The 17,389-nt window shown below is 38.8% G+C and overlaps 1 protein-coding gene and 1 pseudogene across 6 annotated transcripts in view; one reads left to right on the top strand and one right to left on the bottom strand.

Annotated features, from left to right (window-relative positions):
• Window positions 1-4,285, bottom strand: part of LOC105979763 — a 42,998-nt pseudogene extending 38,713 nt beyond the window's left edge.
• ARHGEF9 (Cdc42 guanine nucleotide exchange factor 9) overlaps window positions 1-17,389 on the top strand; it is a 308,501-nt gene that overhangs the window by 182,027 nt on the left and 109,085 nt on the right. The window lies entirely within an intron of this gene.

The raw sequence follows: 17,389 nt of genomic DNA, 5'->3' as shown, positions 1-17,389 counted from the left end.
TCTTACACTGTCTGACATCTCTCTTCATCCACTTTTCTATTGTCCATCCCCCACGGAGGACGTTATATGTAGATGCTTATAATTGGTTCCCGCTTTATACCCCACCTTCCTCCGCACCCTCCAGTATTGCCACTCTCACCATTGATCCTGAAGGGATCATCTGTCCTGGGTTCCCTGTGGTTTAACTTCCTATCTGTACCAGTGTACATCCTCTGGTCTAGGCAAATTTGTAAGGTACAATTGGGATCATGATAGTTGGGGGGCATTTAAGAATTAGAGGAAAATTGTATGTTTCATTGCTGCTACACTGCACGCTAACTGGCTCATCTCCTCCCCACGACCCTTCTGTAAGGGGGTGTCCTGTTACCTATAGATGGCCTTTGGGTCTCCACTCTGCACACCCCCTCATATACAATGATATTACTTTTGTCCTTTAATGCCTAATACCTGATCCGTAGACACCTCGTGGTCACACAGGCTGTTGGGCTTCCTCTATGTGGGCTTTGTTTCTTCTGAGCTAGATGGCTGCTTGTTTACTTGCAAGCCTTTAAGACCCCAGACGCTATATATTTTGATAGCTGGGAACCATCAGCTTTCTTCACATTTGCTTATGCACACACTTGTCTTCAGCAATCATGTCAGGAAAGTGTACATCATGGAATGCCAATTTAATAGAACAAAGTGTTCTTTCATTGAGAAAGTATTTGAGTGGAGGTCCAATGTTCATCTGTGCCTTAATAATAAACCTATAAATATGTGCACATAGATCTATTTCCCCATCATTCTATATAACTACATATGTACATGCCTATATTTAGACCTCTATAAATTCCCTTTGCCTCCTAGTTCTTTCCTCTATTTCCTTTTACTTTCCTCTTGTCCCACTATCATGCTCAGCCTTCATTTGGGTTTCAGTAATTTCTCTCGGTTACACTACCCTTGATGAACCCCTACTAGGCCTCTCACACTAATGAACCCCTAATTTCTCTCAGTTACGTTTCCCTTGATGAACCCCTAGCAGGCCTCCTTGCCACTAATTTTGGATCGCTTGTTGTTCCCTTGTCCCTGAGTTGGTCAACACCACCTACTTTCCCCCATCTCCCCCTCTCCCATGTCCCTCTGGAACCATCAGTCCTGTTGTTTCTCCTTAAGAATGTTATTCCAGACTATCTTATTTAAATAGACCTGTATATATCTAGTGTTTTGCCTTGGTGTGGTGGGGATTCACCTGGCCAATCCCGACACAGAGTCTCCATTTTTGTCCCCCGTAGGGCCATGGGTCAGCGAGGGACATCGTGTCCCATAGTTGGATCAGCCACTCTATGAAGTGGCTGTTCTCAGTGGGGATATCGTCCTCCAGGTGTGGTGGGCCAGGGTGTGCTCCACTCTCTCTTCCTCCCCCTTCATTTGCTACTCTGATCAGATATGTCCCTCTCCCCAAGGTATAGCTTCAGTGCTGTCCTCTAATATAAATTATTTTGTGGGGAGGAGGGGTTATTCACATAGCTGGGATTGAAGCCAGGCCCTGAGACCCCTCCACTGCCTCCCTTCTCCATGCCGGCACTTTGCGTTCACATTCCAGAACACTGGATTTATGTGTGGTCCCACTATTCCTGTGGAGATATAAACAATACCCTCCCCTTGGGTGGGTTAGTAACCTGTTTTCCCGCTACACATTTTGATCCGTTTTTTCCCATTCCCCCCTCCCCACCTCCTTTTTAGTTGGCTACCATATGTACCGCTGGATTTGTTTTAGCCCCTGCTGTACTACATGGACCTCACCCCAGGAATGTTTGTATGTAGTGGGTTTTTCCCTGTCCCCATTAACATTGGTTTTTTTAAACTTACCTCAGCAGACTCATGTTATTCTTCTCCTTTTATGCTTGGCTTACTTCAATTTCCTCCAGTTATTCCCATGCAGAAATATGCTTCATCACGGCTTTTTAGCGATGCATAGTACCCCATTGTATCTAAGTACCACAGTTTTTAAATCTATTCATCTTTTGATGGAAATTTGTGTTGTTTCCAACTCTTGCAATTGTAAACTGTGATGTGATGAACATTGTAGCACAGATGTCTGGCCATGGTTTGTTTCTTGCCTCTTCTGGGTATATGCACAGTGGGGGCAATGCTGGGTCATATGGTAGCCCAATTTCCATCTATTTTAGAAATCACTAAATCGAATTCCATAGGGGCTGTATATACCTACAAGTCCACCAGCAGTGGATGAGAGTTCCTATCTCACCATAGCCCCTCCAACACTTGTTGCTTTCTAATTTTTTGAATTGGGTTATCTTTGAGAGTGGCAGGTGGTATCTCATAGATGTTTTAATTTGCATTTCTCTTACAGCTAATGATCGGGAACATTTTCTCATATGTTTATTTGCTATTTGGATTTCAGACTGTGAAAATTCTGTTCAGGTTGCTTGCCTACCTCCTCAGTGGGCAGTTAGTTTTTCTCTTATTGAAAGCTTGCAAAGTATTGTAGATTTTAGTAATAAGGCCTTTGTCTAATGTGTCATTGCTAAAGATGTTTCCCCAGGTGGTGAGCTCTCTTATTACTCTCTTGGTGAATTATTTCGATGTACACAGGTGTCTTATCTTCAGTGTATCCCACTTGTCTATTTGTGATTCCTCTCTATTTGAACCATTCCCTATTTCCTACAGCCTATGTATTCCCTGTACCAAGGTTCTCAGGTTTGTCCCAATTCCCTCATTAATGACCGTAATTGTTGGGGGTATTTCTTCAAGGTCTGTGATCCACCTTGAGTTTATTCTTGTGCATGGAATGAGATAAAGGTCTTGTTTCATTTTTCTGCAGGTAAATACCCATTTTTTCCAGCACTATTTATTGAAGAGGGCATCTGCTGCCCATTTGATATTTGGGGGGCCCTTCTTAAAAATCAGTTGCCTGTATGATGATGGTTTTATTTCTGGGTCTTCAGCTCTTTTCCATTGGTCTGAGTATCTGTCGTTATACCAGTACCACACTGTTTTGGCTACTGTTGCCATATAATACATGCTAATGTCAGGTAGAGCAAGCCCTCCCACTTTGTCCTTCTTGAGTTGTTCTCTGCTAATTCTTGGTTTTTACCCCTCCATATAAAATTGGTAATCAGTTTTTCAAATTCTTTGAAGAACGATGGTGGTATTCGTATCGGGGTAGCATTGAAGTTATATAAGTGCCTTGGGCAGAACAGACATCTTTAATAAATTGAGTCTTCAAATCCAAGAGTATGGGATGTTCTTCCATTTGTTGAGGTCACACTTGGCTTCTTGTAGTAGTGGTTTATAATATTCCTCATACAAATCATTCATATTTTTAGTCAGGTATATCACTAGATATTTTGATTTGTGCTTGTCTCTTCTGTGATCTTGTCTGATGTGTATAGCAGACCAATCGACTCCTGTTTGTTGATCTTGTATCCTGCTATGCTGCCATGTTCCTCCATTGCTTCCAACACTCCACTTGTGGACTTGAGGTGATTTTCAAAGTATAGAAACATATTGTCTGCGGATAATGATATAATTTCACCTCTTGCGTTGTTAGCTAGGACCTCCAGTACGTTGTTAATAGGAGTGGGGACAAGAAGTATCCTTGTCTGGTCCCCTTTTTTTAGTGGATTTTTTTTCGTCTTTTCTCCATTGACTACCATGTTGGATGTTGGTTTTTCATATATAGCTTGTATAATGCAGAATTTTCCTTCTATTCCTATCGTCTTAAGTGTCTCAAACAGGAATGGGTGTTGGATGTTGTCAAATGCTTTTTCCACATCTATCGATATTTTCATGTGGTTCTTATACGTATTCTTGCCAATGTGGCGAATAATATTAATGGTCTTGCGCAGGTTGTACCATCCCTGCATACCTAGTATGAATCCCACTTGGTCATGGAGAATTTTTTTATATGATTTTGTATTCTATTGGTCAGTATTTGTTAAGGATTTTTACATCGATGTTTATTTGGTATATTGGTCTCTAATTCTCAGTTCTTGTGAGATCCTTGCCCGCTTTAGGTATCAGAGTTACACTAGCTTCATAGAATGAGTTTGGGAGTTTTCTGATTTTTTTCTATGTTATGGAAGAGTGTGTGTAGGATTGGTGTCAGTTCTTCCTTAAATGCTTGGTAGAATTCTCCTGTGAAGCTATCTGGCTCAGGGAATTTTTTGGTAGGTAATCCCCTAATAACCTTGTCTCTTTCTTCCATTGCTATGGATCTGTTGAGGTTCTTGATATCCATCTGGGATACTCTAGGGAGGTATTGTGTTTCCAAATATTCATCCATGTCGTCCAAGTGTTTTAATTCGTTAGAGTACATACCTTCATAGTACTGTGTAATTATCCTTTTGATTTCATTAGGGCCCATTGTAATGTCCCCTGTTTCATCCCTCATCCTTGAAATTGTCGTTTATCCCTTCCTTTCTTTGGTTAGGTTTGCCAATGCTGTATCAATTCTGTTAATTCTTTCAAAGAACCAACTTTTAGTCGCATTAATTTTCCCCATAGTTTTCTTGTTTTACCTCTCCTGTATCTCAGCTCTGATTTTTATTATTTCTATCCTCTTGCTATTAGTCGGATTGTTCTCTTGACTCTGCTCTAATTGGTGTAAATTTTGTGCCAGCATATCATACACGAGTCTCTCTTCTTTTTTCATGTGTGCATGTATTGCTATCAGCCTTCCTCTGATAAATGTCTTTGCTGTATCACAAAGGTTTGGGCACATCATATTTTCATCCTGATTGGTTTCTAGAAACTTCCTTGTTTAATCACTGATCTGAGTCAATAACCACTGTTTTTGAAATAGAGAATTATTCATGCTCCAGTTGTTTGCCCTTGTTTTCTTCACTGTCCTTCTGTTGATTTCCAGTCTTAGGGCAAAGTGATTGGAGAAAGACGTCTGTATAATCTGTATGTGCTTGTTTACTCTTGTTCAACTTGTGTCCCAGAATGTTCTCTATTTCGAATATGTGCCATGTAGGCTTGAAAAGAAAGTGAATTTTTTACATGTAGGTGGAAAGCGCTGAAAATATCTATCAAGTCAAGTCGTCCAACTGTGCTGTTTAAATCTGTAGCCTCCTTTTTCAATTTCTTTCCCAGGGATCTGTCTTTTTCAGAGATTAGTGTATTAAAGTCACCAACTGTAATTGTTGAGCCTGTGAATTCTTTTTCTCATCTTTTGGAGTGTTTGATTTACAAATTTCATGGGTCTCTCATTGGGCGTGTACATATTTATTATGCTCACTGGTTCTTGGTCTACTGTTCCCTTGAGCATTATATAGTGCTCCTCCTTGTCTCTTTTTGGGCCTGTAAGTTGAGATCAATTTTTTCAGATATTAAGATTGTTATCCCTGCTTTTTTGTCATTGCCATTTGCTTGGTATATTTTTCTACAGCCTTTAATACTTAACCTGTTTTTGTCTGCCAGCTTGAGATATGTCTCCTGAAGGCAGCAGATCAATCGGTTGCGTATTATGAGCCATTCTGTTAGCCTCTGCCTTTTAATCCCTGAGTGTGTGTGTGATTTATTTTTGCCTTCTTTCCACTGTTGAGCCAATGCTATCTTGGGGGCTGTTTTCTCTTTATTGCCCTATGGGTGGAGTTGTTCTATATAATAGAATCTTATTTGCACACAGTGAGAGTGGGTATTCTGCCCCTACTGGATCAGCAAAGACCTTTTGTAGGGCTGGGTTTCTTTTTATGTATTATTTGAGGTTGTCCATGTCTGGACAGACTTACTGCTCCATCTATCTTAATTTGGCTAGGTATAGTATTCTTTGTTTCTGTTGTTTTCCTTCAATTTTTAGAATATGTAACTCCACTCCAAGCTCTTCTTCATAGTGCTTGCTGATAGTTCTGTTTACATGTTGTTTTAGAAGAGCTTGGAGCCATCTTCCAGAGTCTATGAGCACTGGGATCTCTCTTGGGCGATTAGTATGAGTGCTTATATGAACTACCTGCCAGTAGCTGTATTGAGGGATCAGGCTAATGCTGTATCTTCCTGTGGTTTCACTGTTACCATAGCTGACCAGTATTCTGTTATATGGAATGTGATTTGGATAGTCCTCTCGTGAGGCTGGTCGGGTTTTTGTGCACCCACGGGGTGCCATTTCACTGGCTGATCTCTAAGTAAGCTGTAATGGTTTGTCTCATGGTTCTTGGAGCACCTCGGGTGGAGTGTGGTGTTTTCCTTTGAAACTGGAGTGTCAAGGAGGGTGTGTGGGTGTACCCTCCTTGGTGTAGAACACCGTAGCTGGTAGGGGGAATTTCCCTAGTCAGAGAGATTGTCTTGTTGTTTGGGTGGATATTCCCTCAGCAGCCTGGAGCCCCAACAGTGGTGGGTAGGACTTCCCGCCAAACACTTGTAGGACCTCGGAGATTATGTTGGAGTTCCTCCAGCTGTTTGAAGGGGAGAACCCCCCTCCAGTCGCTTGATTTATGGAAGAGGACTTGCGTGATTTCCCCAGATGTATGTAAAGGCAACAAATGCGGGTGGGAGCTCCCCCAGTTGGGACTTCAAGGTTGCCCTAGGTGGATGGGAGTGGCCCGAGGCTTATAATGGCTTGTGAAAGGAAAGAGAGGGAGAGGAGAAGAGAAAAAGAGAAAGAAGAAAACGACAGGAGCAAAAGTGTCAAGCAAACGAACACCGATTAAGAAAAAATGCACAGACTAAAAGAAAACAACAAAAAAGAAAAACTGAATCTGCTGATACTGTGGCAGGAAAGAGAGAAGAGATAAAAGAAGAGGGGCAAAGAAGAAAAAGTGAAAGAAGAACAAAAAGAAAGACAGAATAAAGGAGAAATAAGTGAAGGTAAGGAAAAAATAGATAATGGGATAGCTAAACCTGTGCCTTGCCATGTGCACTACTGTCACAGGGGGCAGGCTGTCACTCTCCCCACTGCGTGGGCAGATTTGCCCTAGGCAGAGTGCTGCTGGGAAGAACTGCCCTATTGGCAAGATCACCTTGGAAGTACAAAGGAGGTTTCCTCAGCAGTGTGGAGCACTGTAGATGACTGTCACAGCTGCCTTGTGTGGTGTGTAGCATTCCCACAAAGGGCAGGCTGGAGTTCCCCTGCTATTTGGGTTGATTTGCCTTAAGTGGAGGCTAAGGGCCTGAAAGCCAGCAGTGGCGTATGATCGGAAAGAGAGGGAGAGAAGAGGAAAAAGAGAGAAAAAGAAGAAAACAGAAAGAAAGAAGAAAAAACAAAACAATCCTGAGCTCGTTGAGACCAACTGTGGTGAGAAAGATGGAAGGGAAAGAAAATAAAGAAAGAAGGAATAGAGTGCTAAGTAAGGAGATAACTGAGACTTGATCACCTGACTGTAGGGCTGGAGGAGTTCCAACTCTGCCTCAAGGTAGTGGGGTAATGTGCCCACTTGATATAGTGTTCCTCAGATGCTGGGTGGGCTTACTCTTGAAGGCAAGATCGCAACAGAAGCCAGGCATCAGTTCCCATCAGGGTATTAAGCGCTGGGGTTCACTGGTATACCTGCCTTTTGCTGTATTCAGCACTACAGCAGGGGGCAGGGTGTAGTGTTCCCTCAGCCCCATGTAGGGCCCCAGAACAGGCAGAACTTCCCCAGCTGTGTTTATAATCACTAAGAGGGAAGCTGGGCTTATTGTCCTATCTAGATTGCTGGTACCCTACTTGATCAGAGGATTTTTCCACCCTGGCCAGCTAGAATAGAATTATGTTAAAATGTTTCACTGGCTCTGGGCTGTAGCTCTGTGCTCTGTTAGAAGCTTAGGCTTACCTCAGGGGGTCTTTGTTATGCAGAAAGCCTCCAGACCCTGTAGCTAAATTCTGGCCTTCCGTAGCATGGGCTACTTCTTATGCTGTTTTATGTTACGGGACCCCATCTACCTGGTTCTTTGGAGCTGAGCAATGAGCCTGGGATTTGCAGTTTTTACCAAAAATATATATTCTCACTCTTTTTTATATTATGCTTGTGAGATGCCCTGATTTGGAGCCTGTTATGCTGACCCCCAGAGGGGGAAATCCAGATTATCAGGGGGGTTGTTTCCTTCTCAGTCAACTGAAACTGAATTTACCCTCTGTACTATGACTATCTGCCTATTTCTCCCATACCGTGATTTGCCTCAGGTTAATTTCTGCTTTTTCTTCTACTCCAAATTATGGCTACCCACCACCCCCACTCCCAAGGCTATGCGCTCAAGGCTTCTAACAGCGTGGAGAGCTCTGGTGTGGGGTTCTCCTTGTGTCTGGGATTATGTCCCCTTTAGGGATTCAGCCTGGAGAAATCACTACTCACTGCGAAAGGGCATAGGTAGCTCTTCAGCTGGAGCTCACGAGCCCAGCTTGCCAAGCCAAGAGCGATTTAGTGCATTATTGGTTTGCTTTGTGAGTGTAAATCACCCCAAAAAGGGTTCAGGGTGGACCCTAGTACCCTAGTTCTAACTTCAGGACTACCTCCCAATTTACTTGACCTTACCTCCCATATATTCTGCTCTGGCATCAGGAGCTCCAGGAGGGTGAGTCTCAAAAAATACAGTTTTCCCATCTATCTCAGAAAGGAACATTTTAAAACAGAGTAAAAGATAAGAGATAAAAATAAATGAAAATATAAGGAAACACATTTTTTGGCGTAACAGAAAAGAAAATAGATAAAAAACTAAAATAATACAAATGTTTTATTGTATTTATAAAATAAATAATTATATAAACTATATCATTATATAAAATAATTATTATACTTATAAAAATAATAATAAATAAAATGATAAAGATAAAAAACTAAGAGAAGCAGAAAAATAGAAAAAAGGTAAACTAAAAGAGGAATAGAGAAGTAACAGCAAAAAGGAAATTAGTGAAAGAAGATTTTAAAACAAAGGAAAAGAAGAGGAAGGAAGAAGAGAAGGTATAAAATGGGCAGTGGCAGGATCCAGAGAGAAGAAAACTGTGGATAGTAGGGTGGGATAGGCGAGACTGTGGAAAACCCTGTCTTTTATAGTGTTTCTGGTGGATTCTCTACTCTTTGGATTCAAGGACATGAAATGGAAATAATATATGCAGGCTCAGATGGTGGCTTAGGTCAGTGTTTGCTTTTGAGTCCAAGGGGAAACTGGGGAAAATCCAAGTGAAGTGACTATAAAAAGAATTATTGCTCACCCAGGATGACCAGAGACAGGCTGTTTATGTGGCACTATGCTTTCTGTTATAAGACAGAGCTCACTTTCTCCAGACATGGGGGTAGTGTATTAAGAGCCGATACACAAGGATGTAACTCTGACATTAAAGCAAAAGTTGTACAAGAAAAGTGCAATCTGTCCTTGGGAAGCTGGCCACTCCTCTGGTTACCAAGATGGTGTAGGGAATAAAGAGGATCCCACCTTTCTTGCCCTGTGTGTGCTCTGGTCTTGAGCAAGTGGAGCCAATTAGGAAGCCACTGCCGCAATAGAATGATGCTTGCAAAAGTTCAAGAGGGATGCACCATATCAAGCCGACCAGCATTTTACCTATTAGTTTTCACTCTGACTTATTTATTCAGCTTCTTATCCTTGTTGCTATTCACTCCATTTCTCTATCTTTTCCTCTGAATCTCCATGATTATCATCCATAGCTATTTCATTTGGTCTCTTGTGTCTTTGTTGTAGAGTCTGTGTAGCATGTGTGCCTATCCCACTATCTTTTCCTGAAATTTTCTATTTTTTTACTGTGTTCTCTTTTATCTCTTTGAGGATATTTAATAATTATATTATTAGGTTTTGTTGAATTGATTGTCCAATAGTTTTATTTTCTGTTCTTCTTTATAGATATATTCTATCCCTTTATTTTGTTTGTTCTCTAGTTTCATGGTTTCCTATCTCTTCATGTGATTTATAATTGACTGCTATTTTTGAAGTATTAAGGTTTATTTTCTTTATATCTTTATTTTTATCATCATATGGTTATTTGTCTACCACTTGTCTACTAGTTTATTGTATAGGGGTGGCATCCATGCTGTGATGATGCTGGAAGCTATGTCACTGGTATTTGAAATAGCAGCATGTGAACAAGTGAACAGTTTTCAGCAGAGCTTCTAGTCTAAGAACAAAGAAGGAATAAGCACTCCACTTTGGAGAAATCAGTCACTGAAAACCTAGCAATGGAACATTGTCAGATACTGAAAATTTCATGAGTAGCAGTGGAACACTGTCAAATACAGTTCCAGCAGATGAGTGCCGCAGGTAAAAGGCTGTCAAAATATGACTGAGAAGAACTGCCTTCTTCAAGTAGAGTGGACGATAATGACATAAAAGGTGTAAAGCTTTGATTATCGTTATTTGCTAATGGGGCATGACTCAAAATGAGAAGAAACAGATTCAAACATCTATTCATAAATGGAATTTGGAATGTATAAAGTATAACTCTAGGAAAGCTAGAAGTCATCAAAAATGAAATGGCCCTATAAAGGTCAGTATCCTAGGCATTAGTGAACTGAAATGGACTAGTATTAGTCATTTTGAATCAGGCAATAACATGGTTTAATATGTCAAGAATTACAACTCCAAGAGGAATGGCGTCGTATTTGTTGTCAAAAAGTACATTTCAAGGTCTATATTAAGGTGCAATGCTGTCTGTGATAATATTGCCCATAATGAAATCCAGTCAATACAATTATAATTTAAATTAATATACCAACCATTAAAGCTAGTGAGGAAGAAATTGAAGAAGTCTACCAATGTCTTAAGTGTGAAATTAATGAGACATGCAGTCAAGAAGCATTGATAATTATTGGTGATTGGAATGCAAACATTGGAACCAAAGATGAAGGAATAGCAGTTTTAAAAGATGACCTTGGAAATATAAATGAAGCTGGAGATAATATGATAGGATTTGCAAGACCAATAACTTCTTCATCATAAATATCTTTTCCCCACAACATAAATGACTACTATACACGTGGAATTCTCCTAATGAAATACACAAAAATCTTATAACCAACATCTGTGGGAAGAGGCAATGGAGAAGCACACTATTATCAGCTAAAAAAAAGTCAGGAACTGGCTGTGGAACCGATCATCAATTCCTCCTATGTAAGTTCAAGTTGAAGTTGAAAAAATTAAAACAAGTCCAGGAGAGCCAAAATACTACTTTGAGTCTATCCTGAATTTTGAGAATATCTCCAGAATAGGTTTGACTCCTTGAACTCTAATGTCAGAAGACCTGATGAGCTGTGGGAGAACATAATGCATGAAGAAAGCAAAATATTATTTAAAAGACAAGGAAGGAAGGTGGGAATAAAGGAAAGGAAGGAAGGAAGGAAGGAAGGAAGGAAGGAAGGAAGGCAGGAAGGCAGGAAGGAAGGGGGAGGGAAGGAAGGAAGGAGGGAAGGAAGTGGGTAGAAAAGATTGAAACCTGCTGTAAATCACAGAGTAACTAAAGTAAATGCAAGAAATGAAGAAGTAAAATAGCTGAGCAGAAAATGTCAAAGGGCAGCTCAAGAAAATAAAGTATTATCATGAAATCTGCAAAGACCTGGAGTTAGAAAACCAGAAGGGAAGGACATGTCAGCATATAGCTGACATATAACTGAAAGAGATGAAAAAAATGTCAATCCTCACGTTGCAACATTAAAATATTCTATGGGTAATATTAAATGATGAAGGAATAATCAAAAGAAAATATATAGGAATACACAGAGTCACTATATCAAAAAGAACTAGACAACATTCAGCCATTTCAAGAGATAGCAAGAACCAGTGGTAATGAAGGAAGAAAGTCGGTTTTAGGGGTGCAGGATTTTGGCTGCTACTCTTTGGGTTGACTTTTCAGTAAGCGTCTCTCATCTAAATGCCTGAGTGCTGCCACTGAAGAGAAGTCTTGTACTACTTCCTAGCACTTTACCTTCTGTGCACTCACCAGAGGGACTTAAGCCCACATTCCCTCCTGTACATTCTTCTTATTCCTCCACGAATGTGCACTTCCTCTGTATTCTTTCTCCTACCTTTAGATTCTAATTATTCAGTCTGCTTCCTGTTGCTCTAATAGCATTTTCTTATTTGTTTCCGGATTTCAAAAGTACACCACATGCTTTACCCACAAAATGGTACCCTGTCCTAGGAAATGTCCTGCCTACCTTTTTGTTTCTTTAGTTGATTTCACAGAATCTCTACCATCTGCTATGTTCTCTTTGAGGTTGCTTTCCTGGGATCCTCATACTGCTATTCCACCTTGAATGGCATAGTCTATTTTTGATTCTCTGTTTTCTCACTAGTTTCATTTTACCTCTCTTTCCAATCAGTACTCACTCGGTTTCTGACACTCTCCATTTGATATTTTGGAATCTGAAGCAATTATTTTCTGTTTTACTTAGTATCTTGAGTTTCTGTTGTAAGAGTTGTTGTGGACCTCTCTAAGCCACCATCTTAACCAGATCTCCTGTGTTTTAAGTTTGAATTCCCTAATGGCTAATGCTTTTGAGAGATTTTTAATGTGCTTATTTGTCATTTGTGTAAAATATTGTGATGTATCTGTTCATGACTCTTAAAGCCCATTATTAAAGTGAGTTGTTCTCATTACTTAGATTCAAGGGGTCTTTAAATATTCTCCTTAAGTTGATTATCAGGTATGTCATTTGCCAAGATTTTCTCCCAGTTTATGCTTTACCCTTTCAATTTCTTAACAATGTCTTTTTGAATAGTAAACACTCTTAACATTGTTATAATCTAATTTATTGCTGTCTTCCCCTTTTATATTTCCTGCTTAGAATGCAAAGATTTTTCTTCCATGTTTTCTTATAAAAGTTGTATCATTTAGTCTCTTACAATCAAGTCTATGATCCTTTGGGAAATATTTTTATATGTTGTTTTTGTTGTGAAGTGCTATCAAGACATTCTGATTCATAGTAACAGTGTATACATACATACAACAAAATATATGCTTTCTGATCCTGCCCTAACCTCATAACCATGTCTGTGTTTGAGCCCATTGTTACAATGACTATATCAATCCATATTAGTAGGGATCTTCCTTTCATTCACTGACCCTTCGTTTTACCAAGCATGTTATCCCCCAGGGACTTATCCCTAATGAAAACATGAACAAAGTTCATGAGACAAAATTGTACTATTCTCACTTCTAAGGAGTTGTACTTCTTCCAAGATAAAATTTGCTCCTTCTTCAGGTAGTTTTTCTATATTCTTCAATATTTTTCAATATCCATTTATCCTGATGTTTACATAATATCTGAAAAAAAGTCAAGGTTAATTTTTTTCCATATGAGTATCTAACTTCTCCAGCACCATTAGTTGTTGTTGTTGTTGTTGTTGTTGGTAGGTGCCATCAAACCAGCTCCAACCCATAATGACCCTATACACAACAGAACAAAACACTCCACGGTCCTGCATCATCCTCACACATGTGTCTATGCCCATTGATATAGCCACTGTGTCAATCCATTTCATTGAGGGCCTTCTTTTCACCCTCCATTTTATGAAACATGTTGTCTTTCTCCAGGTACTGTAAGTTACTTTCCTGCCATCGTTGCCTCTAAGGAGAACTCTAGCCTTACTTCTTCCAATAAGATCGGGTTGTCCTTTAAGAAATCCATGGTACTTTCAGTATTCTTCTCTAGCATCACAATTCAAATGCATCTATTCTTCTACAGTCTTCTTATAAAATGTCCAACTTTCACATGCTTTTGAGGCAATGGAGAATACCATGACATGGGTTAGATGGACCTTAGCCCTTAAAGTAGCCCTTGCTCTTCAGTACTCTAAAGAGGTCTTGTGCAGTAGATTTACAATCTTTTGATCTCTTGACTGCTGCTTCAATGAACATTGATTATAGATCCAAGTAAGACAAAATCCTTGACAACCTCAACCTTTTCTCCATTTATGATGATGTTACCTATTGGTTCAGTTGTGAGGATTTCGGTCTTCCTTACATTGAGTTGTAATCCATACTGAAGCCTAAAATCCTTGATCTTCATGAGCAAGCATTTCAAGTCCTGTTCACTTCAACAAGCCTTCTGTGTCATCTGCATAACAAAGGTTGTTAACAAGCCTTTCTCCAAACCTGATGTTGCACTCTTCTTCATACAATCCAGCTACTCTGATGATTTTCAGCATATAGATTGAACAAGTTGGGTTAGAGGAATCAACCCTGATGTGGACCCTTTCTAATTTTAAATCATGCTGTGTTCCCTTGTTCTGTTCCACCACTTGTCTGTGAGTTTGCCGTACTGTGGTGGCTTGTGTGTTGCTGTGATGCTGGAAGTTATGTCATTGGTATTTCAAATGCTAGCAGGGTCACCCAAAATGAATAGATTGAAGCTGAGTTTCCAGACTAAAAACAGACAATGAAGTAGGACTCAACTCCTCACCTCGGAGGAAGAAGTCACTAAAAACTTTATTCATAGCTTGGAAATATTTTAAATTCCATTTGTTGTAAAAACTGTTCATTTCACCTATTGAATTACTTGGTTGACTTATAAAACATCTATTGGATATATAAGAAGGGCAAAAATCCGTTTTCAGGGCCCTCACATGGATTAAGCCCCCAATGAATTCCCTGTGACCATAGGCCAGGGATGTAAGTAACTTTGCTATCAGACAGAAAGCTCTGTAAATTTGATTATGGCAGGCATAGTTAGGTTAAACTGTAACACCTTATTATTTGATAGCTCTTTTGATTTATTTTAAAGTTGTTTACATTTTCAATATTTTCTGCTTTCCTTTTGGGTTTTTCTCTTTTATGTTTTCTCATTGTTGTTGGTTGGTTGATTTTCTTCTTGGTTATGTTTGCATGATTTTTTTATATGTGATAACCAGGATAGGTAATCTATATAAAGAACACCTGGATTAATAATTACCTAGGGGCATGGCAGGGTAGTTTGAGGGGAGCTAGGGAAAACAACAATAAATATGAGAAGATGTTCTGAAATTGATTGTGGTGATGATTGCACAACTCTTCTTAATATGATTGGATGATTAAATTATATGACATGAATTATATGTCAATAAAACAATTAAAAAAGAATAAAGGGAAGATAGTAATTTGTTATTGATAACTTCTCTAATAAGAACCTTTGGAGACTGGATTATTGCAACTGCTAGATAAAAATATTTTTTAATTAATTTACAGTAGATTAAATATGTGTCCTATCTCTTCAGATATACCCAGAATTTATATATGTTAACTCAGATTGTCATTCTTAAGCTTTTAATTGTCTGTAAGGGTGAATAATGACTGACAATTTCCTCTGTTTTTGCTATACATCCATTTTGTAACCAATTGCAAATGCATGTGCATAGGTATTTTTTTCAGTTTAAATATTATGGACAGTCATCAAGTGATTTTGTTTCTGACAAAAGTATGATATAATCAGCAGTTAAGTAAAGACAATAGACGCTTCTTAAAAGACAAACAGTAAATATTCATTTAGTATCATGTGAAGAAGTAAGGAAGTTAAACAGTTAATTAAGAAGTTAAAGCCAATCCAGATTTGTGGATAAATCAAATGATTGCATCTTATCTTATTTCTGAAGCATTAAACTGAAGGTTGTGTTATATAGACAAATTTATAATCAGATGCATTTTAGAAAATATGCTGTAAGTCCAAAATGATAAAAATAGAAAAACTAAATGATGGTTAAAAAAAAGTTTGTGGAAAATTTCCACTATATTTTCGTTCTTTTAAACACTGTATTCAAAAATAAGAGGGGAAATTTGATACATTATCATTTTCATATGTCATACGTATTCCATACTACTTGGATTAAAATAAATATTTTATCAACATTATTTATTTTATCAATAAAATGCATTTTAACATTTATTATAATTTATTATTAATTGGGAGTGCATATATCATTCCATAATTCAATCACTTCAAGCAGAATTTTATGATTGCTACCACAATCAGTTTCCAAACATTCTGTTTCTTTCTTGACTCCTTGATATTGTCTCCCTTTTACGCCCCCCCCCACTGTACCAGCCCCCCAAAACCCTTACTTTACTTGCTGTCCCTATGGGTTCATCAATCCTTTGTTTCATATACCGAAAAACAGAGAAGCATATAACACAACTTCATGAGATAACACCTCTGAGATACACTCTAATATGAATAAAACTAAAATACAGAAAATGCTGAAAACCAGATCAAGTCCAGCATGCATCAGAGGAGGTTCTACTGACAAAGTTTTAACTGTTCAAGTCAGATTTATGCCTTTAATTTTCTATACTCATCTCTCCCAAACATGCTGTTTAGTAACCATTTTTCTCCTATTCCTCAACTGTGGATAGAGGGAGTCCACTGGATGCTTATTTCCTTATTGTAGTTACCACAAATGAATCTTGGGCTCCCACTGTGATCCATAACCTTCTGAAAACCGAATTTTCACAATTTAGGCTCCAATACTAATCCCTTCTTCAACTTCAGATTATATGATTTACAATTCTTCTGTGACTGATGATAGTGTATTCTAACATGTGGACTTAGTTGACATCTCACTTAGATGGTGGCTTGTTTGGAGATAATCCTTTAAGACCCCAGAGCTATTTTATCTGATAACCAGGCAATATCTAGTTTCTTTACCACATTTTGCTATAGAACCCATATCTTCTGTGTTCCCTTCCTGAGGACAGGTATCAAGCAGAGCCATGATGTAAGAACTAATTGTTCTTAATTTGGAGCTAGGATTTAATGCAAGACCCAAACTCATTTCTGCATCTGTTTGTTATTGTTTGTTTTTTATCTGCCTTTGGCTCCCTTTTAAAACTTCCTTGTTAATTTATGGTAGAGAGTCTTATCAATCATCTCCCTGAGGCATCATGAGCTTACTTTAATATTGTCTTTGATTAGCCACTGGTATTAAATTTTTAAAGCCCTCATTCCATTATTTGATTGAGATTTTCGAAACCCCTTTGTATGAATAGGGCTACTTTCAGCGACAGTATTTTGTTCACACAACTGGTGTGTCATATTTTTTTCCTACTGTGATGACTTGCATGTAGCTATAATGCTAGAAGCTATGCCTCTTGTATTTCAAATACCAGCAGTCGCCCAAGGGGAATGAGTTTCAAAAGACCTTCCAGACTAAGACCAGAAAGAAGGAATAAGTGTACCACTTCTAAAAAATTAGTCCCTAAATACCGTAGCTGCATGTGATGAAGTGAAATTACATGGGATAGATTTTCTATCTATAGTATTTCTAATTCCCATCAAATGACCAGGTGGGAGAATGCAAATAAGATGTAGAGAACTCTAACATGGGTATTAGTCAATTTTGCCATTCCACTAGATATAAACTAAGCCATCTCAGAAACAGGAGCAGAGAATACCATGACTACCAACACAGAAGAATTAGCCGTGAAATGCATCTGTGAACCCTGGGTGCAGAGGAGGCAGAGGAACATTGCCAAATTAGGAAATAGACTGATGTACCT

Source organism: Echinops telfairi, unplaced genomic scaffold (assembly GCF_000313985.2).
Source record: "Echinops telfairi isolate 266 unplaced genomic scaffold, ASM31398v2 ScPeMD7_7423;HRSCAF=8461, whole genome shotgun sequence".
Taxonomy (NCBI): Eukaryota; Metazoa; Chordata; class Mammalia; order Afrosoricida; family Tenrecidae; genus Echinops; species Echinops telfairi.
The sequence above is the reverse complement of the archived record's forward strand: the minus strand, read 5'-3'. Positions and strand labels throughout refer to the sequence as shown.